Genomic DNA, 24,793 nt, shown 5'->3' with positions numbered 1-24,793 from the left:
TAAAATAAAAAATAAGTGTGCTACTAAGTGGAAGACCTGAGAACCACATCTGCAACACTCTCCTGCAGAGGGGTGTGGAGTGATCGCTTGGCAGAGGACCTGTTACCCTGGGGTATTGCCTGGAAGCAAGACCTTAAGGTTCTCTCATCATGAGTGGTGATTGGAGGCATTTATGCTCATTCCATCTTTAACAAAACAGCCGCCTCCCTCGGTGCTGGGATGTGAGCGCCCAGAAAATTCCCCAGGTATAGCATGGGACTGCTAGAAAATAATCCATACCTCTGTGGATAAAGAGATGCAACGTCTGAGGGGCGTGGTGCCCCGATGATGACAAAAAAGAGCCAAATTCCTCATCTAGTGACACGCATGAATGGATGAACGAGATTCCCACTGTCCCCACCTATCTAGTGAAACCACAGTCAAGGGAATGGGCTTGGCGGAATCAGCAGGGAAAGACATGAGGTGTGGAATAAGTGGGAGGCCCGCCTGTTTTTCACTTACCCAGTGAGGGGGGGGTGCTGCCTAGTGGCCCACTTTTGGTAAACTTCGAGGGGAAGCACAGCCAGAAGGAAACCGGGCACTCCCCTCTTGGTATTACAAATACTTGATGCACATAGTCAGTGAGCAGGTGGGCTTAGACAGCGATCCATTTCCCGGTTAGCAAGGGGTCTGGGGTGCCCTCTCTGTAGACAATTTGCAAACCCTTGGAATTATAACTAAAATGGGTATCAAGGTCATATCACCCCTAGTTGTGATTGGAGGCATTTAATCTTTGACACCTCCCTTTCTATGGAGGCGCAGGTTTCAGCTACAAGGCAGCCAAGTAGGGCCATGTTGCCCCGCCCGCCCGCCCGCCCGCGCAGCCGGGAGCCCGGCCAGTGGACGCAGCACTTGATGGGCACGACCAGAGCCGTAGCTAGGTAATCTTGCGCCCCTGGCAGAACCGTCCAGATTGCGCCCCCTAGCCATGGATAAGTTGGCTCTTCTTTCCGCCTCTCGCGAGGAGGACTAGGTCCCTAGGCTACCAGGTGGTGGAGAGCCGCACACACAGTGGCGGAGGAAGTGGGGTGCGGTGGGGTTTTCCCGTCCTGGGTGTCATAGGGGTGTCATGGGGGTGACATCGCTAGCTGCGGGCGGTGCCCGCCCTCCTCTCCCCGCGCACGGCTAGCCCTGCCCCCGCACAGCCCCGCCCCCGCGTGCACAGCAAGTGCACCTAGCTCCCCCTCTGCGCACACATCCCCTCGCCGCCACCTTTGCCCTGGACCGAACCGTTCGCCCTCCTCCTAAAGCGGGAGGCGGACCTCTTTCTACTTCGGGAGGAACAATCTGCACATGCCCAGAGGCACTCTGATAATTGTGATTTCAAAAATTATATCTTTGCACTCTGGGGCTCCCGCATAGGGCTGTGGGAGAGGCTGTTGCCCCAGCTGCAAGCGGGGCGCGGGTAGTATTATAGGCTACCCTTCCGTATCCTTCCAGAAGGGTCTGAAGCGTGCTTGGAAGGCGCTCGGGTGCTGCCCCGCCTCCCCTGCCGACGCCCTTTCCCCGGCTCCGGTAGCTCCACCCCGAGAGGACACCCACCTTCCTTCCTTCCTTCCCTCCCTCCCGCTCTCTCACGCGCGCCCTCCTGCCCATTCATTCATTCGCCGGCTACGCAAACAGCAAGAAGAGGCGCCCGCCGCGCGCGCAAGTTCTCCCGCTCGAGGGCGCACGGAGCAGATTTTGCGGGGGGCCTCGCCTGCGCCCCTGGCGGGGGGCCTTCCTCTCCACCCTCTACCTATGGCCCTGGCACGACCCAGGCACCCCAAGCCGGGCCCCCCTCAAAAACAAGGCCAGCACCCAACATGCTACACCCCCTGGGTGTGTGCTTTCTTACGTTCAGATCTCTGACCCCCTGCTGCTTTTGGTGGGATGGGCGAGAGAAGAGAGAAATTAGACATTGAGGACTCAAACAAGACAGATGTAAATAACCCTGTGCTGTGGCAAAGGAAGTGAAACAATTCCTTATATTCCTGGGAAAGGACTTGCAGGATGTAACAACTTTTAAAGACTTTAAGCACACCACACACACACACACACACACACACACACACACACACACACACACACACAAACCCTTTAAAAATAATTACTATTTTCCCAGTCACAAGTTAGGCAAAAGGCAGCCAGGTATTTTAAAGCGATCGTTCCAAGCCCACAAAACCTTTGTAACCAGTCTGCCACCAGACAAACGTGTATACACCCACAACTGGGAGAAGACACACAATCATGACATCATACACACGTGCGCACACCAGGCAAGAGTTAAAACAGGAACGCGAGGAGGAGAGTAAGCGTTTTCCCTGCCCAATGCAGCTCCCCGTCAAGCACTGTCCTATCAGGCTACATTGGGATTGCAATTGCAGGACACTTTCTACTTGGCAAGAAACATTTCTTCACCTTACATGGAACCTAAGATGACTACAAATGTATTATTTCCTGAAATGAGTAACGAAACAAAATTGAAAGGAACCTCGTTGAAGGAAACTTACTTGGGAGTAAATTTACCCATCAAAACTCAAAGGATTTCATAACTCAAAGAGGGGTGGCAAAAAGGGTCAAAGAGGCTTTTAAAATGCTATGTTAAAAGGAAACCTGAGAGTCTTGGCCTGGGCATAGCCAAGAAGGGGAGGCAGGGGGGCAGCTGCCCCCTCCCACATCAAGTAAAACAATAATAATACTTAACTGACCAATCAGGTTGTTCTGCCTCCCCCAAGACCTGGCTACGCCCATGGGTCTTCACTGATCTTAGGAAATGCAGCCCTTTAACAATCCTTTAACCAAATAAATCCTACCTCAGATAGCCTCTGCACATGGAAGCTCTACTGTTGACAAGCAATTTACTTTTACTGGAAGGGGCACTAATTTTCCCTTTGGTCATACAGTCATACAACGTCTTAGTAATAATAGATCATTTGAGGTATCAAGATGTTACCTTTAAAGCCAAAATTAAACTCAGGGAAACTTCAAACTCCAAAACTTATGGCAAAAGTTTTTCTTAACATTTCTAAACCTTAAGAGTGCAAATCCTGAGTTAACCGAAGCCTCTGAAAACTCCTCCTCCTATTAACAAGCACAGTGTCAAATAATATATACTGCCTATTTTTATGCCATTTAATAACAAATGTGTTGAGCTTTGTGTGTGTGCGTGCAAATGTGTGTGGAGTGTGCGTGTACCAAACTAAGAGAGAGCTCTCTGGGTTTAGTCAGTCAACCAGCTGCAAATCCACTTTATCCAGCCCTCATTTGTATTTATAGCCCACCTCTTGTCCTAGGAGCTAAAGGTGGTGTAAGGTGAAATAAAAGCTGGGTCGTTTTTTTAACTACAGAAACAATCCTGAACCTGATTTTTAAATCCTTTCTCTTTTCCTTCCTCCAAAAGGGGTGCTGTCACAATTAGCATTTGGTGCAGACAGGGGCAAAATGTGAAACTCCCAGAAGTTCCAACTCCAACCCCCCCCCCCAGCACCTGTCCTGGATCTGGCTGCTCTTGGCAGAACTTGCCCCCTCTTCTCCCTTGTTTCCTGTATGCGACAGTCCCTCCGCACACCTCGCTCCAGCCATTTCTGCCACACCTTCGCCCAGCACGCAGTGCACGCCTCCTTGGTCTTCATCACACTCCTCACAACTGCCTATCCTTAAGTAGGGGAGGCTATTAGCGCAGGTTCCATTCTGAATCAGTTACAGGTGCAGGGATGACGTGCTTTCTACTTCCAGCCCTATCTTGCCTGGCTAGGCACAGCTGCGAGCGTTTCCTCAGACATCCCCCACCTGTGTTTAATTCCCTCCAGGCTGCTGATCAAAGTGCACACAGCTGCTGGCAGGGAAATTAGGCTTTCTTCCATGGGTCAAAGACTCAATTCGGCACCGCCCCCTCCCCGCCCCATGTGAGCTCACAAGCACTCACACACACAAGAAGCTCCACACGTTTGTTCTTAAAGGGCATAAAAATAGGCATATTATTTGAATACAAGGTTGTGTTTATATCTAATATTTCACTGATTCCCAACGTAAGTTACACAACAAAAAATGCAACATAACATATAACTGCAAGGGGGGGAAGGGCGGAAGAAAACTTTTTTACAGTATTAGGAGATGTAATGTATATAAATTTATAACAATTTTTTTAAATTATTTTTTTGCTACAGGTTAGCTGTGATATAAATCAATTACAGTTCTATATTAAAGGCCAAAGTCAGGCTCCCTGAGAACCGGGCAGTGCAGAGGGAAATAAAAATACAAAAGGACAGTGTACATGATGTCCCAGACATGACAACCACACCATAAAGCTTCACGCCAACCAGATATTCCTGTTCACTTCAGGGCACAAGACGTTGGACATAATATTATGTTTGCTGACTGGGAACAGTTGTGGACCACAGGTATGAAATTTACAGCATGTAATGCCCTAAGAGAGAATATTATGAAAATGATATACAGGTGGTACATGACCCCAGTCAAGCTTGCAAAAATCTATCATTTGCCCGACAATAAATGTTGGAAATGTAAAGAAACTGAAGGTACATGCCCAAGGATTAAGGCTTTCTGGGAAATGATATATAATGAATTGAAAAAGGTATTTAAGTATACCTTCTTGAAGAAACCAGAGGCCTTTCTCCTGGGCATAGTCGGCCAATTGGTGCCAAAGAAGGATAGAACTTTTTTTATGCATGCTACAACAGCTGCAAGAATTCTCATTGCAAAGTATTGGAAGACACAAGATCTACCCACTTTGGAAGAATGGCAGATGAAGGTGATAGACTATATGGAATTGGCAGAAATGACTAGCAGAATCCGGGACCAGGAAGAAGATTGGAAGAAATTTAAAGATTACTTACAGAAATATTGTAAAATTAATGAATGATAGAATGATGTTGGATAGAAATTAAGTGGTTTCTAGCTGTAATGCTTTAAGAGAATATGAAAAAAAGGTCTATAAATGGGTAAAAGCTTAATGGTAAGGATTTGCTGAACTAATAAATTTAAGTGGAATACAAAAAGGGAGGTATGAGGAGGTCCGGGGAAATAAGATTAAGGAAAATAAGAAACGGAAAATTAATGTGTTTTTAACTGTTTTATTTTGCATTTTTCTTTTTATTTTTCCATTTTTTATTGCAATGTGTTAAAAAATCTTAATAGATATCTTATAAAAACCCCCCGAAAGCTCACTGGGTGTTTAGCAGGCTATTAATTAACTCAATAACTCAAAGTAATTTGGACAGATTTGTAAAAATCTGAAAAGTAATAAAAATATATTTAAAAATAACAACAACAACAACAACAACAACAACAACAACAACAACAACAACAACAACAACAATAATAATAATAAAGATATTCCTGTTCACTTCAGGAACTAAGGCGCTTAAATTATCATTAACCGTTCCTCATTGCTCCACCACCAGGACCTGGGGTCTAAGCCCATGTCTTCTCTGTCTTGGGGGGGAAGGGGCGACTCCTGGGCAAAAAGCTCCCCCCACTCCTCATCCAGCCGGTCCCGGACATGGACTTCCCAGCCTCCTGCTTGCTGCTGCCTCCTTGTGCTGATCCATGGCAGGTGCTCTGTTTAGGGACTTACCAAAGGAATCCTGCAAAGGGAGATATTACTGGAGCCTGACATGCTTGTATGTTTGGTGGCATTTTATGCATTGTGACTTGCTATCATTTTTATTGATTATAGCTTAGTAATTCTTTACTGTAATTGTTAAGTGTAAACTGTTCGATTATTATGCGCATATATTTAATTTTACTATTCTTTTTTTAAAAAAAATAATTTTTTATTGATTTTCAACCAGAATACATTTATGTACATTTGTTATACAAATAGATCTCATATAAAACCTTTAGCTCTGCTGAGCTTCAGACTTCCTTCCCCCCTTCGATAAGTATCTTATAATTTCATTACATCTCGTATTTTATTCGTTTATCTAATTAACCATATGCTCTTGAAGTTAATCAAACCCTGCCAGGGTCTTTAAAGATTTACTATTATCTCTTATATACACCAAATATTTACTCCAATTTTCAGAAAACTTCTGGTCTTCCTGATCTCGTATTCTCCCTGATAATCTAGCCGGTTCCGCATCATTTATCCATTTAACCTGCCAGTCCGAAATAGTTGGTAATACATTTGTCTTCCAATTCTGGGCCAACATAATCCTTGCTTCCGTCATGGCATACAAAAATAAATTCTTATCCTTCTTTTTAACCTCCTTTCCCACTAATCCCAAAAGAATCTGGTTGAGCCGTTTTTGAGCCAGCGACGGGAAAGTGGATTATAAAGACGGAAGGTGGATCTATAAAGTACGATAGTAAGACTACTACCCCCTTCTTTGCTATATTCAGGAGGAGATTGTGCTATGTGATATAAGGGATTGCAATCAAAGAAAATTATAGTGTTTAGAGCGCTTGGAAAAACTTTTTGGAGGCTTTGGGGCGATTTTGAGGAGCGTGGCGAGTGGACTCTTTGACTCTGTCGGAGCCTCTTCACCTCCTCCTTCCTCTTGGTGGTGGAGAGAAGAAGAAAACAGCGATATACTCTCCCCAATTACAGACTTCTATAGGACTGATTTGGAGTGAAAATAAGAGAGAAGGGAAGTAAAAAAGAAGACAGAATATAAGCCCCTTTCTGGTCAAAGTGCTGGGGGCTGTGTTTCACCTCTTCTCCTTGCGATTACAAGGTGCAGTTTGCAGGCTGCCTTATGGCAGCGCTTAGGGGGACTCTTTAAGGGCTGTGGCGAGTGGACTCTGTGACTCCTTCCTATTTAATTCCCCCCCTTCACCTTGCGAGTGTTTTGAAGTCCTGCTCGAAGGGATACTGCCGGTCTGATGCGCCCCTTTATTCACCGGAGTTGGTGGTGGGCGCATGTATCCCCCCCCCCATTCCAGGATCCCATCTCTTCCCACTTTCAGAGGAGCCATCAGAAATAAATACCTTCCTTATTAGAAGCCAAGGGCTCCCTGGGGCCCCATAATGTTCTCAGCAGATTTTGTTCGTCGCTGGCTTTTAGTTTTAAAAAAAGATTTTTACTAATAATCTTACTGCTTTATTCTTTTTACAAACAGCTTTGAGGTTTTCTACAATCAGCCGGGGTATACACGTAATTGAATAAATAAAATTAACAAATCTCCAGAGTGGCGTCTCCTTTCATTTATGGAATGGAAATTTACTCTGCACGTGCTCAGGGACACTTTCATCATGGTGCTGGGAGGGATGCTCTGCAGAGTGGAGCCAATTCCTGGGGCCGGTAAAATATTTGCGCCCCCCAGTAAAATATTTGAGGGGGCCGCCCGTCAAAAAAGGTTGCTGGTCATTCATTGCTGTTCAAATGGTGTGCGCGCGCCATGTCTTGTGATCGATCATGCGGGGCGGGACTTACCTGTCCCCATGAGTAGCCAAGGGAGGACAGAGGGCAGTTGCCCCCCTAAATCAAGAAAATTAAAAAATGCTTAACTAACTGACCAGCTGATTCCGTCCGTCCCCCCAACATCAATCCTGGCTACGCCCATGCCTGCCCCCCCCCCGGCACCCTGGAAGGAGGCTGCTGGCACCACAGGAGCTCCTCTCCCTTCCTCTGTGCTCCAGGGGGAGAAGAGGCACACTCACGTGGCCATTGCTCTCGCTGCTGTGTCCACTGAGACAGGCGGTCACTCGCTTGGAGAGGGAGGGGTTCTGTGCTGTTGGAGGAGGACTTGGAGCAAACTCCGCCCCCCCCCGAGGTTGGGAAATGAGTGGTTGTGTGTCTGCGAGAGAGTGCGGGCTCATGGTCCATGACTGACAAGGAAGGAAGAGGCTCAGCGAGAGAGCAGAGCTACTTGGCTGGGGAGCAGCGGATGGGGAGCCGCGGGGCTTTCTGAGCCAGCAGCCGAGGATGCCTCTCCGTGGAGGAAGGATGCTCTGGGGCTGTGCAGGGATGCTCCTCTGCCTGGCCGGGTTGCTTCTGCCTCGGAGCGCCGCCCTGCCTGGAGCAGAGCAGGCGCTACATGAACACCTTGTCCAACACCATCCAGAACTTGGCGCAGCTGCGGGGCTTGGAGAACTTCACAGAAATGTGGGTGTCGCCCGGGGGCGGCTTTCTGTGGGTAGGTATGATGGGAACGAGATGGATGGGGCTCTGCAACTCCTGCCTAACTCCTCCATGGGTTCCTGGTAGAAGAGCGCAGCGGAAGTTGGGGTTCCTTTGCCTCCAGAGAATTTGGACCTCTGACTGACACATTTCTTGCAAAGCAAGCTGGGGAAAAACATCTCTAGGATCACAGGGAGCCGGAAGAGGTTTAAGGAATCTTCCTAAAAGTGAGAGAATGCAAATCTAGCATCTAAGGGGGGTCTTCTATTTTAAAAAACAGAGATGTACACACACGCCCTAAATAAACGTCTATATAATAGGGTTGTGGGCAAGTGTATGCACATATCTTGACCCAGTGCATGCTCTTACAGCACAAAGATGAGTTTGAATAAGCCTCTACCGGATGATGACCCACCCCCATGTGAAATCTTTAAGGGGTGGAGAACCCAGAACCAGAAGCCAGAAGCAAGGCTGGGGCTTCCAGCTCTACCTCGAGGACAGACCAGTTCCCGGCCATCCTGCCTGCCCGCCTGCTCACCGCAAGTCTGGGGCTTTATGCTCCACCTCGGAGGAGAAACGGCTTCCCGGTCTACCCTCCTCGGGGCCGGGAATCACCGGTCCACAAGGCGGGGGGGAGGCCTGGAGCCGCTGCCCGGTCTACTCGCCGGCGGAGGGGGGGGAGGCTGTCTTGCCAGTCTACCTGCAGGAAAGCGCAGCTCTGCCGGGCTACCTGGCGTACTGCGTGGAACCTCTTCCCGGTCTACTCGGTTCCAGGCCCGGTGGGCTCCTCGCGTCCACGCACACCACGGCCGGCCTGCCGCATGTCCAGCGCTCCTAAACAAAGGAACAGGCTCCTTCCAGGTCTACCTGGAAGGCAGGCAGGGGACGGCCACCATGCCTGCCTGCCTGCCTGCCTGCCTGCCTGCCTGCCTGCCTGCCTGCCTGCCTGCTTGCCTGCCTGCCTGCCTGCCTGCCTGCCTGCCTGCCTGCCTGCCTGCTTGCCTGCCTGCCTGCCTTCCTGCCTGCCTGCCTGCCTGCCTGCCTGCCTGCCTGCCTGCCTGCCTGCCTGCCTGCCTGCCTGCCTGCTTGCCTGCCTGCCTGCCTGCCTGCCTGCCTGCCTGCCTGCCTGCCTGCCTGCTTGCCTGCCTGCCTGCCTTCCTGCCTGCCTGCCGCCTGACCAGCGCTCCTAAACAAAGGAACAGGCTCTTGCCCGGTCTACCTGGAAGGCAGGGAGCGGACGGACACCCTGCCTGCCGCCTACCTGCCTGCCTGCCTGCCTGCCTGCCTGCCTGCCTGCCTGCCGCCTGACCAGCGGTCCTAAACAAAGGAACAGGCTCTTGCCCGGTCTACCTGGAAGGCAGGGAGCGGACGGACACCCTGCCTGCCGCCTACCTGCCTGCCTGCCTGCCTGCCTGCCTGCCTGCCTGCCTGCCTGCCTGCCGCCTGACCAGCGGTCCTAAACAAAGGAACATGCTCTTGCCCGGTCTACCTGGAAGGCAGGGAGCGGACGGACACCCTGCCTGCCTACTGCCTGCCTGCCTGCCTGCCTGCCTGCCTGCCTGCCTGCCTGCCTGCCTGCCTGCCTGCTTGCCTGCCTGCCTGCCTGCCTGCCTGCCTGCCTGCCTGCTTGCCTGCCTGCCTGCCTGCCTGCCTGCCGCCTGACCAGCGCTCCTAAACAAAGGAACAGGCTCTTGCCCGGTCTACCTGGAAGGCAGGCAGCGGACGGCGACCCTACCTGCCTTTTCGCAAGAAGGTCTGGTGCTTCCAAGTCTCCCTTGGAGGACAAACGGTTTCCCGGTCTACCATCCTTCGGCCCGCGAGGCGATGGTACTTGGACCCGCGAGGCGACGGTCTACCCGCCAGAGCGGCAGTCGGCGTTGCCTGCTCTCCCGGCCCTCTGCTCCTCTCCTGTCTACCTGCTGGGAAGGCTGGGACTCGCCGGTCTTCGTTAGAGATCGCGGTGATTCCCGGTCCCCCCAGAGGAAAGCGCGGCTCTGCCGGGCTACCTGGCGCACGGCGTGGAACCTCTTCCCGGTCTACTCGGTTGCAGGCCTGGTGGGCTCCTCGCGTCCACGCACACCACGGCCGGCCTGCCGCATGTCCAGCGCTCCTAAACAAAGGAACAGGCTCCTTCCCGGTCTACCTGGAAGGCAGGAAGCGGACGGCCACCCTGCATGCCTGCCTGCCTGCCTGCCTGCGAGCCTGCAAGCCGCAGGGTCTGGGGCTTCCCGGTCCACCTAGTTGGAGACACGTCTTCCCGGTCAACCCGCCTTGGGGTCGGGAGGCGCCGGTCCACTAGCCGGAGTCTGGCACCGCTGCCCGGTCTACTTGCCGGCGGAGGGGGGAGGCTGTCTTGCCGGTCTACCTGCAAGAAAGCGCGGATCTGCCGAACTAGTGGCTTAAGGCGCGGAACCGCTGGCCGGTCTACTGGGCACCGGACCTCTGGAAGCACGGTCTGCCCGCCGGAGGGGATGGCGGCGTTGCCCGGTTTCCGGAAATCGTCTCCACTCCGGCCTACCGGCCCGGAAAGCTTGGTCTTGCCGGTGTTCCTCAGTGATCCGGGATTCTCCCGGTCTACCGACAGGAAAGAGCAGCTCTGCCGGGCTACCTGGCGTTCGGCGTGGAACCGTTGGCCGGTCTACTCGGTTCCAGGCCCGGTGGGCTCCTCGCGTCCACGCACACCACGTCCTGCCTGCCTCCCTGCCGCTGGCCAGCGCTCCTAAACAAAGGAACAGGCTCTTCCCGGTGTACCTGGAAGGCAGGGAGCGGAAGGACACCCTGCCTGCTTGCCTGCCTGCCTGCTTGCCGCAGGGTCTGGGGCTTCCCGGTCCACCTCGGAGGGAAAACGGCTTCACGGTCTACCCTCCTCGGGGAAGGGAGGCGCTGGTCCACTAGGCGGGCGGCTGGAGCTGCTTCCCTCTCTACTCGCCGGAGGAGGGGGGGAGGCTGTCTTGCCAGTCTACCTCCAGGAAAGCGCGCCTCTGCCGGACTACCTGGCGTACTGCGTGGAACAGCGGGCCGGTCTACTGGGCACCGGACCTCGGAAAGCACGGTCTACCCGGCGGAGGGGCTGCGGTGTTGCCCGGTCCACCGGCCCTCGGCTCCCCTCCGGTCTACCGGCCGGGAAGGCTGGGGCTTGCCGGTCTTCCTCAGATGGTGGGGCTTCCCGGTCTACCCAACGGAAAGCGCGGCTCTGCCGGACTACCTGGGGAATGGCGTGGAACCCCTGGCCAGTCTACTCGGTTCCAGGCCCGTTGGGCTCCTCGCGTCCACGCACACCACGGCCTGCCTGCCTGCCTGCCGCCTTCCTGGCGCTCCTAAACAAAGGAACAGGCTCCTGCCCGGTCTACCTGGAAGGCAGGCCGCGGACGGCGACCCTGGTGCTTCCAAGTCTCCCTTTGAGGACAAACGGTTTCCCGGTCTACCATCCTTGGGCCCGCGAGGCGCCGGTCCACTCGTTGTGTGCCTGGAGCCGCTGTACGACGGGTTTACTCGCTGGGGGGGAGGCTTGGTCTTGCCGGTCTTCCTCAGAGATCGTGGGGCTTCCCGGTCTACCCGCCGGGAAGCGCGGCTCTGCCGGACTACCTGTGGGACGGAGTGGAACCGCTAGCCGGTCTGCTGGGCGCCGGACCTCGGAGAGCCCGGTCTACCCGCCTGAGGGCTGGCGGCGTTGCCCGGTCTCCCTGCCCTCGGCTCCCCTCCGGTCCACCCGGCTGGGGGGGCTTGCCGGTCTACTAGAGGGGGCGGGAGGCTTCCCGGTCTACCGGCTCGCGCCCCCGTTGGCGCCTCCAGGTCTACCCAGTCGTTGGACCTCGACGACATCGTCAAGGGTGGGGTTCGTGGCTACAGCTGCCGTAGAAGTCGGTGACTTTTTAGACCGCCGCTTAGCGGCAGAGCAGCAGGCAGGTGATGGATGGGACAGGTGAGGGCATGCGTGCGTGCGTCCGTCCTTGCAGGGACGGCAAGGGAGGAAAGTCTTGGCGTGCGTGCGTTCCTTTGCGGGAGGACTCGTTTGCGGGGGAGGGAGACAGAAGGGCACAAAATTTCTCTGTCACTCTAGCATACACTCAAACACAGCCTGTCCTTGTGTGCGGGGGAGACAGACAGGGACAGAGAGATGGACACAAAATATCCCTCCAACGCGCACACACGCACACCCAAGAAACCATTCCCGCCCCCCCCCATGTGCTGGCGTGTGGGGGAGACAGACCCAAAATAGATCACGGAGAGAGAGAAAGAGTGGGAGGCGGGCAGGCAGGCACACACACACGCATCTCCCTTTTCGCCCGCCCGGCCTAACGATCATGACAACAAGGAGGGATACGACGAGGACGACAAAGAAGAAGAAGAAGAAGAAGAAGAAGAAGAAGAAGAAGAAGAAGAAGAAGAAGAAGAAGAAGAAGAAGAAGAAGAAGAAGAAGAAGAAGGCTGCCCTGCCCTTACCATGCTGGCCACACGAGGGCGCTCCTAAAGCAAGGAACCGGCGCCTACCCGGTCTACCTGGGAGAAGGCAAGCAAGGAATGGTCGCCCTGCCCTGCGGCGGCCACACGGGGGCGCTTCTAAAGAGAGGGAGAGGGTGCCTAGCCGGCCTACCGGGGGGGGAGGGGTGCCTAGCCGGCCTACCGGGGGGGGGGGGAGTTGGCAGGCATGCAGGGCACAGCCCTCCTGCCTGCCTTGCATCCTGCCTGCCTGCTCCCCAGCGCTTCTGAACGAAGGGCCAGGTTCTTACCCGGTCTACCTGGGTGGGAGGCAGGCAGGCAGGCAAGCAAGCAAGGGACGCCCACCCTGCCTGCCTGCCTGCCTGCCTGCCTGCCTGCCTGCCTGCCTGCCTGCCAGGCAGGGAGGGGACGGCCACGGCGACGGAGGCAGGGCGGGCGGGACACGAAAGAACGGCGGCCGCACGCCAACGGGAGAGGCGACGCGGAGCCGGCCCTCTCGAACAAACGTACGCCCGACCGAACCAATGGCCCGCCCGCCAGACAGCCGACCGACCGACCCAATCAGCCGCCCCCCCCCCCCGATCGCTTCGCTGCCGCCGCTGAGAACGAGGCCCGAGGAGGAGGAGGGGAGGACGTCCCAGCTACCTCGCGGCGCGGACGGACGGCACGGGAGCGCCCGGCAGGAGAGCCGGCCCGCGGGGGCAGCCCTGTGTCTCCACAGACAGCCGCGCGGGCACGGAACCCTGACCGGCCGCCGCCCCGGCCGCCGCCGCCGTTCACCCCTCGCCGGCCGCCTCCAGGACGCACAAGCACTCACACACACACACAAGAAGCTCCACACGTTTGTTCTTAAAGGGCATAAAAATAGGCATATTATTTGAGTACAAGGTTGTGTTTATAGCTAATATTTCACTGATTCCCAACGTAAGTTACACAACAAAAAATGCAACATAACATATAACTGCAGGGGGGGACTTTTTTTACAGTATTAGGAGATGTAATGTATATCAATTTATAACATTATTATTATTTTGCTGCAGGTTAGCTGTGAGATAAATCAATTACAGTTATATATTAAAGGCCAAAGTCAGGCTCCCTGAGAACCGGGCAGTGCAGAGGGAAATAAAAATACAAAAGGACAGTATACATGATGTCCCAGACATGACAACCACACCATAAAGCTTCGCGCCAACCAGATATTCCTGTTCACTTCAGGCACTAAGGCGCTTAAATTATCATTAACCGTTCCCCATTGCTCCACCACCAGGACCTGGGGTCTGAGTCCATGTCTTCTCTGTCTTGGGGGGGGGGGAGAAGGGGCGACTCCTGGGCAAAAAGCTCCCCCCACTCCTCATCCAGCCGGTCCCGGACATGGACTTCCCAGCCTCCTGCTTGCTGCTGCCTCCTTGTGCTGATCCATGACAGGTGCTCTGTTTAGGGACTTACCAAAGGAATCCTGCAAAGGGAGATATTACTGGAGCCTGACATGCTTGTATGTTTGGTGGCATTTTATGCATTGTGACTTGCTATCCTTTTTATTGATTATAGCTTAGTAATTCTTTACTGTAATTGTTAAGTGTAAACTGTTCGATTATTATGTGCATATATTTAATTTTACTATTCTTTAGACTTCCTTCCCCCCCTTCGATAAGTATCTTATAATTTCATTACATCTCGTATTTTATTCGTTTATCTAATTAACCATATGCTGTTGAAGTTAATCAAACCCTGCCAGAGTCTTTAAAGATTTACAATTATCTCTTATATACACCAAATATTTACTCCAATTTTCAGAAAACTTCTGGTCTTCCTGATCTCGTATTCTCCCTGATAATCTAGCCGGTTCCGCATCATTTATCAGTTTAACCTGCCAGTCCGAAATAGTTGGTAATACATTTGTCTTCCAATTCTGGGCCAACATAATCCTTGCTTCCGTCATGGCATACAAAAACAAACTCTTATCCTTCTTTTTAACCTCCTGTCCCACTAATCTCAAAAGAATCTGGTTGAGCCGTTTTTGAGCCAGCGACGGGAAAGTGGATTATAAAGACGGAAGGTGGATCTATAAAGTACGATAGTAAGACTACTACCCCCTTCTTTGCTATATTCAGGAGGAGATTGTGCTATGTGATATAAGGGATTGTAATCAAAGAAAATCATAGTGTTTGGAGGGCTTGGGAAATTTTTTTGGAGGCTTTGGGGCGATTTTGAGGAGCGTGGCGAGTGGACTCTTTGACTCTGTCGGAGCCCCTTCACCTCCTCCTTCCTCTTGGTGGTGGAGAGAAGAAGAAAACAGCGATATACTCTCCCCAATTACAGACTTCTATAGGACTGATTTGGAGTGAAAATAAGAGAGAAGGAAAGTAAGAAAGAAGACAGAATATAAGCCCCTTTCTGGTCAAAGTGCTGGGGGCTGTGTTTCACCTCTTCTCCTTGCGATTACAACGTGCAGTTTGCAGGCTGCCTTATGGCAGCGCTTAGGGGGACTCTTTAAGGGCTGTGGCGAGTGGACTCTGTGACTCCTTCCTATTTAATTCCCTCCTTCACCTCCTCCTTCCTATTTAATTTTACTATTCTAATGGATTATTGAATACCTATTCAGTATTATTGAATATTGCTTTACTTGGTTTATTTTAAAGTTATGTTTTTATTCTGACTTTTTTTGGTATTGGATCACATTGTTATTAGGGGTGTGATATTTGTCAGAGAAGGGCCCATACTTAGCATGCAGAAGGTCCCAGGTTGTGTCTGGCAGCATCTCCAGGTAGAGCTGGGAACATGCCTGGTCTGGAATCCCGGGGGGTTGCTGCCAGCCAGTGTAGACAATACAGCTTCCTAGGCAACTTCAGAGACATCACCTTGCCAACAAAGGTCCGTATAGTTCAAGCTATGGTTTTCCCAGTAGTGATGTATGGAATTGAGAGCTGGACCATAAAGAAGGCTGATCGCTGAAGAATGGATGCTTTTGAATTCTGGTGCTGGAGGAGAGTCTTGAGAGTCCCATGGACTGCAAGAAGATCGAACTTCTCCATTCTGAAGGAAATCAGCCCTGAGTGCTCACTGGAAGGACAGATCCTGAAGCTGAGGCTCCGTCAAAATTAAGATATTGGGGGGGGGGAGGCACAAAAATTCAGCTTTCCAAAGATATTAAAGGAGCCCAAACACGTTTTTCATTCATGCAATAAGTGTTTCCCGCACGATCCAGAGACTCGAAGAATTGCTTTAGTTTCATGCTGCATTTGTTGTTTCTCAGCGTTCAAGCAGAGGTCTCTGTTGCTGCTGGGGAAAGGCAGTTCCCCAATCTTCTCTCCACCCCCAGCTAATGTGCCTGTTGCTATGTACGGAGTGGTACGTGGGGAAGGCTGTGAGAATGTTATCAGACTCTACTGAATAGGCCTCGTTGCAGTCGGTGACGAGCAACGCGCAATGGCCCCAGTGATCCGACTGACTGGTGCGATCCTGATGCTCTAACCTCGAAGGCTGATGGTGATGTTAAGGCTGGAAGGAAAAGGTTAAAACTGGGCACACACCTACTGAACCACCTTATAGCCCGCCCGCCCTCCCGCCCTCCCTCCCACCCTGCCTGCCTTCTGTGTATTTACTGGAAGGATGCGCCCCTTTATTCACCGGAGTTGGTGGTGGGCGCATGTATCCCCCCCATTCCAGGATCCCATCTCTTCCCACTTTCAGAGGAGCCATCAGAAATAAATACCTTCCTTATTAGAAGCCAAGGGCTCCCTGGGGCCCCATAATGTTCTCAGCAGATTTTGTTCGTCGCTGGCTTTTAGTTTTTAAAAAATGATTTTTACTAATAATCATACTGCTTTATTGTTTTTACAAACAGCTTTGAGGTTTTCTACAATCAATAATTAACAAATCTCCACAGAGTGGCGTCTCCTTTCATTTATGGAATGGAAATTTACTCTGCACGTGCTCAGGGACACTTTCATCATGGTGCTGGGAGGGACGCTCTGCAGAGTAGGAGCCAATTCCTGGGGCCGGTAAAATATTTGCGCCCCCCAGTAAAATATTTGAGGGGGCCGCCCGTCAAAAAAGGTTGCTGGTCATTCATTGCTGTTCAAATGGTGTGCGCGCGCCATGTCTTGTGATCGATTATGCGGGGCGGGACTTACCTGTCCCCATGAGTAGCCAAGGGAGGACAGAGGGCAGTTGCCCCCCTAAATCAAGAAAATTAAAAAAATGCTTAACTAACTGACCAGCTGATTCCGTCCGTCCCCCCAACATCAATCATGGCTACGCCCATGCCTGCCCCCCCCCCGCACCCTGGAAGGAGGCTGCTGGCACCACAAGATCACCTCTCCCTTCCTCTGTGCTCCACGGGGAGAAGAGGCACACTCACGTGGCCATTGCTCTCGCTGCGGTGTCCACTGAGACAGGCGGTCACTCGCTTGGAGAGGGAGGGGTTCTGTGCTGTTGGAGGAGGACTTGGAGCAAACTCCGCCCCCCCCCCCGAGGTTGGGAAATGAGTGGTTGTGTGTCTGCGAGAGAGTGCGGGCTCATGGTCCATGACTGACAAGGAAGGAAGAGGCTCAGCGAGAGAGCAGAGCTACTTGGCTGGGGAGCAGCGGATGGGGAGCCGCGGGGCTTTCTGAGCCAGCAGCCGAGGATGCCTCTCCGTGGAGGAAGGATGCTCTGGGGCTGTGCAGGGATGCTCCTCTGCCTGGCCGGGTTGCTTCTGCCTCGGAGCGCCGCCCTGCCTGGAGAAGAGCCGGCGCTACAGGAACACCTTGTCCAACACCATCCAGAACTTGGCGCAGCTGCGGGGCTTGGAGAACTTCACAGAAATGTGGGTGTCGCCCGGGGGCGGCTTTCTGTGGGTAGGTATGATGGGAACGAGATGGGTGGGGCTCTGCAACTCCTGCCTAACTCCTCCATGGGTTCCTGGTAGAAGAGCACAGCGGAAGTTGGGGTCAGTGGCATAGCGTGGGTTCTCAGCACCCGGGGCAAGGCAAGTAATTTGCACCCCCTAACCCGTGGATTTTAGCACTCGAGTCTCTTCCGCGCCCCCCCCCAGATGTTGCGCCAGGTCAGAAGGCCCCCTGCACCCCCCACGCTATGCCACTGCTCCCACCACAAGTCTTCAGGACAGCCATCCGAAGGCTGGCGCGGGGAGAAGGTCTCTCCGCCCCACCGCCAGGCTTCTGAGCAGCCTTCCCAAGGCTGGCGGCGGGAGGAGGTCTCTCCGCCCCACCGCCAGCCTTCGGAGGATGTCCGAGGACAGTGGGGTTCCTGCTTCCTCGAGGAGGGCCAGCCAAACGCGCCCCCCAAATGTTGCGGCCGGTGCGGCCGGCACCCCTGGCACCCCCCACGCTACGCCACTGGTTGGGGCGCCTTTGCCTCCAGAGAATTTGGACCTCTGACTGACACATTTCTTGCAAAGCAAGCTGGGGAAAAACATCTCTAGGATCACAGGGAGCCGGAAGAGGTTTAAGGAATCTTCCTAAAAGTGAGAGAATGCAAATCTAGCATCTAAGGGGGGTCTTCTATTTTAAAAAACAGAGATGTACACACACGCCCTAAATAAACGTCTATATAATAGGGTTGTGGGCAAGTGTATGCACATATCTTGATCCAGTGCATGCTCTTACAGCACAAAGATGAGTTTGAATAAGCCTCTACCGGATGATGACCCACCCCCATGTGAAATCTTTAAGGGGTGGAGAACCCAGAACCAGAAGCCAGAAGCAAGGCTGGGGCTTCCAGCTCTACCTCGAGGACAGACCAGTTCCCGGCCATCCTGCCTGCCTGCCTGCTCACCGCAAGTCTGGGGCTTCATGCTCCACCTCGGAGGAGAAACGGCTTCCCGGTCTACCCTCCTCGGGGCCGGGAATCACCGGTCCACAAGGCGGGGGGGAGGCCTGGAGCCGCTGCCCGGTCTACTCGCCGGCGGAGGGGGGGAGGCTGTCTTGCCAGTCTACCTGCAGGAAAGCGCAGCTCTGCCGGGCTACCTGGCGTACGGCGCGGAACCGCTGGACGTTCTACTGGGCGCCGGACCTCGGGAAGCACGGTCTACCCGCCGGAGTGACAGGCGGTGGTACCTGCTCTCGCGGCCATCGGCTCCTCTCCGGTCTACCTGCCGTGAAGCCTCTGGCTCGCCGGTCTTCGTCAGAGATCGCGGTGCTTTACGGTCCCCCCACAGGAAAGCGCGGCTCTGCCGGTCTACCTGGCGCACGGCGTGGAACCTCTTCCCGGTCTACTCGGTTCCAGGCCCGGTGGGCTCCTCGCGTCCACGCACACCACGGCCGGCCTGCCGCATGTCCAGCGCTCCTAAACGAAGGAACAGGCTTCTGCCCAGTCTACCTGGAAGGCAGCGGACGGCCACCCTGCCTGCCTGCCTGCTGCCTTCCTGCCTGCCTACCTGCCTACCTGCCTGCTCACATGCCGCATGTCCGGCGCTCCTAAACAAAGGAACAGGCTCCTTCCCGGTCTACCTGGAAGGCAGGCAGGGGACGGCCACCATGCATGCCTGCCTGCCTGCGTGCCTGCAAGCCGCAGGGTTTGGGGCTTCCCGGTCCACCTCGGTGGAAACACGTCTTCCCGGTCAACCCTCCTTGGGGCCGGGAGGCGCCGGTCCACTAGCCGGAGTGTCTGGAACCGCTGCCCGGTCTACTTGCCGGCGGAGGGGGGGAGGCTGTCTTGCAGTCTACCTGCAAGAAAGCGCGGGTCTGCCGAACTAGTGGCTTAAGGCGCGGAACCGCTGGCCGGTCTACTGGGCACCGGACCTCTGGAAGCACGGTCTGCCCGCCGGAGGGGATGGCGGCGTTGCCCGGTTTTCCGGAACTCGTCTCCACTCCGGCCTACCGGCCCGGAAAGCTTGGTCTTGACGGTCTTCCTCAGTGATCGGGGGGGATCTCCCGGTCTACCGACAGGAAAGAGCAGCTCTGCCGGGCTACTTGGCGTACGGCGAAGGACCGCTGGCCGGTCAACTCGGTTTCAGGCACGGTGTGCTCCTCGCGTCCACGCCCTGCGTGCATGCCTGCCTCCCTGCCGCTGGCCAGCGCTCCTAAACAAAGGAACAGGCTCTTCCCGGTCTACCTGGAAGGCAGGGAGCGGACGGACACCCTGCCTGCCTGCCTGCCTGCCTGCCTGCCTGCCGCCTGACCAGCGCTCCTAAACAAGGGAACAGGCTCTTGCCCGGTCTACCTGGAAGGCAGGCAGCGGACGGCGACCCTGCCTGTTCGCCAGAAGGTCTGGTTCTGCCAAGTCTCCCTTGGAGGACAAACGGTTTCCCGGTCTACCATCCTTGGGCCCGCGAGGCGCCGGTCCACTCTTTGGTGTGCCTGGAGCCGCTGTATGACGGGTCTACTCGCTGTGGGGGAGGCTTGATCTTGCCGGTCTTCTTCAGAGATCGTGAGGCTTCCCGGTCTACCCGCCGGGGAGCGCGGCTCTGCCGGACTACCTGGGGGACGGAGTGGAACCGCTGGCCGGTCTACTGGGCGCCGGACCTCGGAGAGCCCGGTCTACCCGCCTGAGGGCTGGCGGCGTTGCCCGGTCTCCCTGCCCTCGGCTCCCCTCCGGTCCACCCGGCTGGAGGGGCTTGCCGGTCTACTAGAGTGGGGCGGAATGCTTCCCGGTCTACGGGCTCGCGCCCCCATTGGCGCCTCCAGGTCTACCCAGTCGTTGGACCTCGACGACATCGTCAAGGGTGGGGTTCGTGGCTACAGCTGCCGTAGAAGTCGGTGACTTTTTAGACCGCTGCTTAGCGGCAGAGCAGCAGGCAGGTGATGGATGGGACAGGTGAGGGCATGCATGCGTGCGTCCGTCCTTGCAGGGACGGCAAGGGAGGAAAGTCTTGATGTGCGTGCGTTCCTTTGCGGGAGGACTCGTTTGCGGGGGAGGGAGACAGAAGGGCACAAAATTTCTCTGTCACTCTAGCATACACTCAAACACAGCCTGTCCTTGTGTGCGGGGGAGACAGACAGGGACAGAGAGATGGACACAAAATATCCCTCCAACGCGCACACACGCACACCCAATAAACCATTCCCGCCCCCCCCCATGTGCTGGCGTGTGGGGGAGACAGACCCAAAATAGATCACGGAGAGAGAGAAAGAGTGGGAGGCGGGCAGGCAGGCACACACACACGCATCTCCCTTTTCGCCCGCCCGCCCTAACGATCATGACAACAAGAGGGATACGACGACGACGACGACGACGAAGAAAACGGCTGCCCTGCCCTTACCATGATGGCCACACGAGGGCGCTCCTAAAGCAAGGAACCGGCGCCTACCCGGTCTACCTGGGAGAAGGCAGGCAAGGAATGGCCGCCCTGCCCTGCGGCGGCCACATGGGGGCGCTTGTAAAGCGAGGGAGGGGTGCCTAGCCGGCCTAACGGGGGGGTGGGGAGCAGGCAGACAGGCAGGGCACAGCCCTCCTGCGTTCCTTCCATCCTGCCTGCCTGATCCCCAGCGCTTCTGAACGAAGGGCCAGGTTCTTACCCGGTCTACCTGGGTGGGAGGCAGGCAGGCAGGCAAGCAAGCAAGGGACGCCCACCCTGCCTGCCAGCCTGCCTGCCAGGCAGGGAGGGGACGGCCACGGCGACGGAGGCAGGGCGTGCGGGACACGAAAGAACGGCGGCCGCACGCCAACGGGAGAGGCGACGCGGAGCCGGCCCTCTCGAACAAACGTACGCCCGACCGAACCAACGGCCCGCCCGCCAGCCAGCCGACCGACCGACCCAATCAGCCGCCCCCCTGATCGCTTCGCTGCCGCCGGGGAGAACGAGGCCCGAGGAGGAGGCCCGAGAATGAGGCCCGAGGAGAACGAGGCTCGAGGAGGAGGAGGAGAGGACGTCCCGGCTACCTCGCGGCGCGGACGGACTGCACGGGAGCCGGCCCGCGCAGGCAGCCCTGTATCTCCAAAGACAGCCGCGCGGGCACGGAACCCTGACCGGCCGCCGCTGTCGTTCACCCCTCGCCGGCCACCTCCGGGAGGCACAAGCACTCACACACACAAGAAGCTCCACACGTTTGTTCTTAAAGGGCATAAAAATAGGCATATTATTTGAATACAAGGTTGTGTTTATATCTAATATTTCACTGATTCCCAACATAAGTTACACAACAAAAAATGCAACATAACATATAACTGCATTGTGACTTGCTATCTTTTTTATTGATTATAGCTTAGTAATTCTTTACTGTAATTGTTAAGTGTAAACTGTTCGATTATTATGCGCATATATTTAATTTTACTATTCTTTTTTTAAAAAATTATATTTTTATTGATTTTCGACCAGAATACATTTATGTACATTTGTTATACAAATAGATCTCATATACAGTGGTGCCCCGCAAGACGAACGCCTCGCGAGACGAAAAACTCGCAAAACGAAAGGTAGACCGGGGCCACCAGCAACCTCTCCCCTTCACCAGCCAGTGGCTAGACCCACACAGGACAAAGCTTGCCCTTTGCCGGCCTTTGCATCCTCCGCCAGCCACTCTTGTCTCGCTTCCGTCAGTCACGCAGAAGCAAGAGGGCAGGCGCCGGAACGGTCTACTGCCACCCCAGCGCCGCCCCACTTGAGAGGACCATGCTGCTGGAGGAAAAGAATGGACCCCTAGACACTAGATCGCTGATAAAGAGCAGGCTGCTTCTGGAAGAAAATGGGAGCATCCAACATCATGCTGGCTGAGTCAAAATAGATGTAACCATTAGGAGTTCAGCGGGACTCCTAAACCAAGGGACAGGCTCCTGCCTGGTCTACCTGGGGGAAGGCAGGCAGGCAGGAAGGCAGGCAGGCAGGGGACAACCATCCTGCCTGCCTGCCTGCCTGCCTGCCTGCCTGCCTGCCTGCCTGCCTGCCTGCCGCTTGGCACTCCTAAACCAAGGGACAGGCTCCTGCCCGGTCTGCCTGGGGGAAGGGAACACAAGCAGGCACTCCGGGTATCGGTGGCGCCCAGGGCATGGTGGAGGCTGGGTGCGCAGCTGGGCACCGACCCGGGGAAATATACTTCATTTGAAGGGAGGGGAAGCATTGCTTAGCCGTTAGAGCACCCCTTGGACCTGGCGCCCCCCCCCCCGACCTCCCCTCAGGCTGGTACATGAGCTCCTTGGAGCAGCGAGCCAAGCCGCCTGCCGTCCCTGCCCGACTCCTCTCCCCGACCCCGAGTGTCGTGGCCTCAGGTTGTGAGCTCCGCGCCTGGGTACAGCATGGCCGAGACAGGTAAGCTTGGGGCAATGGAGTTCAGAAATCCAACAGGCCCAGAGCCCCCTACTTGGCCTTTTCCCCGGTGTGGTGGAGGAAATGCCCCCTGGCCCGGTTCTCATAGTTCCGTATCAATATCACTTAATACGTTTCTAAACTGCAGTACGTATCGTATCATATAATTTCTATTGATTGATTTCTAGACTACCGACCCGCCTGCTGGGGTTGGCGTGAAGAAATACCATCCTGATCATTCTTATCATGACATTTACTGGTGCCCTGCTTCCCATCCCCTTTTGGGGACTGATAAAAACGAGAGCGACTGAGACCAGATGGCAATCCGCAATCCACGCAGAGTCAGACTAGATGACCCCCCCAGACCCTCACCCTTCCCCTGCAGGACTCAACGGGAGCTTCACATTGGAGCTGAGCCATGGCGAAGCTCCGCCTCGTCCTCTGGCGCCTGGCGCCCCCTGCTGGCCTCCACCAGAAGAGTCCCGTGCGCTTTCCAGGTGGGTCTGGAGCTCCTCGCTCTCGCCGGCCGGCTCCTTCACCGGAGCATGTCAAGAGCGCTGTCTCCCCCTCTACAGGTGACCTTTTCCTCGGTGGTGAGCGTGGCGCTGGACGATGTGCAGTTCAGGAACTGTGGCCCCCAAAGTAAGGCTTTCTTTTCCGCCTCCCCCAAACCCAGCCAACCAGATAGACTGCCTCTGGGCTTGGAGGTTCCCCTTTCACCATCCCAACATTTCCAGGTCCCCGGAGCTGCGCCCCAGACGAGCGCCCATGCCTACCAAGCAGCTGCGTCACCCCTGCCCGCCATTGTGATGGCACCAAGGACTGTGGCGATGGCGGCGACAAACAGGGTTGCAGTGAGCATTCGAGGCCAGGGGAGGTGTGGGCACCACTGGAAGGGGGGAGGGCAGAAAAGGCACCCCTGGGACCCACCCACCTGCCTTTCTCCCCCAGAGACCTTCCTCTCATGCTTCTTTGAGGAGGGCTGGTGCAGTTGGGCGGCGGATGCCAACCAGAACCTTTCCTGGGCGAGAAACTGCAGCTCCCAGGCGCCACCGTCCCCAGCCCGCCCCACCCGCGACCAGACCACCAACACGCCGGAAGGTGGGTGCTGGTTGTTAATATGTAGAGGATGTCAGCAAGGCTGAACCTTTCCGTAAAGAAACTATTTGAATCAAGTCTTACCAATTTGGGGCATGTGCAGAGTTCGGCACTGGGTGCTTTCTCTCTCCAGTTGGTAGACATGACAGCTGACAGCCTTCAGTTCTCCACTGGGTAGACTGAAGAGCTTTGTGATCTACCTGAAGGGGATCAACAACCCAGTCTACCCAGAGCCAAAGGCTGCCTGGTATGATGTTCTGAACTGCAAATCCAAAGGAGGTCTTGTGGGAGTGGTTGGGTGCAGGCGTACCACAGATGGAAGTCAAACTCCAAAGTGATCAGTTCTAGTACTTTATTAAAAGCTTTATTACAGCAAATCAGTCTGCCAGGCCTCCCACCCTTTAGAGTTGCAGGACAGACACCTCAGCAAGGAGTTGGCTTGTCCGCACCCAAGCAAACTTTCATACATCTGTATACACAAAGCAGCATTCTTCACTTCGGCCAGGACTTCCCATCACTCCACTTGACCAGATGAGGGCATAGGTGGCAAATACCAAAGTCTTATAGCTAGCTCCTCTTTCTGGACTCCATGCACCCGAAGCCCCCAGTTAAGGATAGCATCAAAACAAGCCAATTAGCTTATACGAGCTCATCACTACAACAACTACCTATTAATTGTGGGGTTATCTTGACTACCAAAATGGTGTTTGCAGAGCTTCCAGAACAGTTCACCTTTGGTTCAACACAACCCACCTCTTCCAGATAACCCTAACAATCTACACGCCCAATCTTCCGCAAGTTCCTCGGGGTCTAGAAGGAGTGGAGTTATGCGGTGAATCTGTTACTCGGCTTGCAAGAAAAACCCACAACAGCAATGCAAAAATATGCAATGAAGCAATCTCATAGTTATAATTGTAACAAAAAACACCAGTAAGTGGTGCCACCCCCTGCAAGTCCTTGGAAGCAC

General features: G+C 54.7%; 2 long non-coding RNA genes across 3 annotated transcripts in view; one reads left to right on the top strand and one right to left on the bottom strand.

Annotated features, from left to right (window-relative positions):
• The window catches only part of LOC308574463, a 336,158-nt gene extending 322,473 nt beyond the window's left edge, over positions 1–13,685 (bottom strand). Inside the window, exons 1-2 of one of the 2 annotated variants that reach the window (XR_014002506.1) lie at positions 13,521–13,685; positions 3,590–4,114 (exon numbers count right to left, since the gene is read on the bottom strand). This is a non-coding gene — a long non-coding RNA (uncharacterized lncRNA). Of the gene's footprint in view, positions 1–501; positions 900–3,589; positions 4,115–13,520 lie in introns of those variants that run through there. The other variant, XR_014002507.1, reaches the window with a different exon arrangement.
• A 9,406-nt stretch (positions 13,686–23,091) lies between these two features.
• Positions 23,092–24,758, top strand: LOC308574465. Its single transcript, XR_014002510.1, has 4 exons — positions 23,092–23,225; positions 23,304–23,370; positions 23,466–23,582; positions 23,680–24,758. It is a non-coding gene; the product is annotated as an uncharacterized lncRNA (long non-coding RNA).
• The last annotated feature ends 35 nt before the right edge of the window (positions 24,759–24,793 follow it).

Source organism: Podarcis bocagei, assembly GCF_964188305.1.
Source record: "Podarcis bocagei genome assembly, chromosome: 15".
Lineage (NCBI taxonomy): Eukaryota > Metazoa > Chordata > Lepidosauria > Squamata > Lacertidae > Podarcis > Podarcis bocagei.
Note: the sequence above shows the minus strand (reverse complement) of the source record. Positions and strands in the feature narration are given on the sequence as shown.